Source organism: Hibiscus syriacus, unplaced genomic scaffold, assembly GCF_006381635.1.
Source record: "Hibiscus syriacus cultivar Baekdansim isolate YM2019G1 unplaced genomic scaffold, ASM638163v2 tig00110551_pilon, whole genome shotgun sequence".
NCBI classification, from domain to species: domain Eukaryota; kingdom Viridiplantae; phylum Streptophyta; class Magnoliopsida; order Malvales; family Malvaceae; genus Hibiscus; species Hibiscus syriacus.
In genome coordinates, this window is record NW_024062778.1 from 1538173 (window position 1) to 1538640 (window position 468).

Genomic DNA, 468 nt, shown 5'->3' on the forward strand with positions numbered 1-468 from the left:
TGGAAATGGCTATGGTTGTAATGTAACAGTTAACAATCTCCTTTATAATTGTATCACCTTCTTCAAGCCACTATATGTACCATCACCAAGGCCTCCACTTTTTCGTTCTCAAGTTCTTGAGTCGATTGGATTAAAGTTTAATTTACTCTCGAATTGAATAACATCGATTTGAACAATTTGTCTTGAATTTTTAATGTGAACACACATTTCCGTCTATATTTATAAATAAATTTATATATTTTTTACTAATGTTTGTGACAGGCCCAATGCCCAATGCCTAATGCCCAGTTACAAAATGGACAACAATAAACAAAACTCGAAGACCAACCATAGCCCAACAGCAGCAGACCCAGACTCAACTGAAGCAACCTGAACCGACCAAGTTACAATCCATATAGTTAGGGTTTTTAAACCCTAAATTTTTTCCTTCAACGTCACATGCCCAGCACCGTTGGATCAACAGGCCAC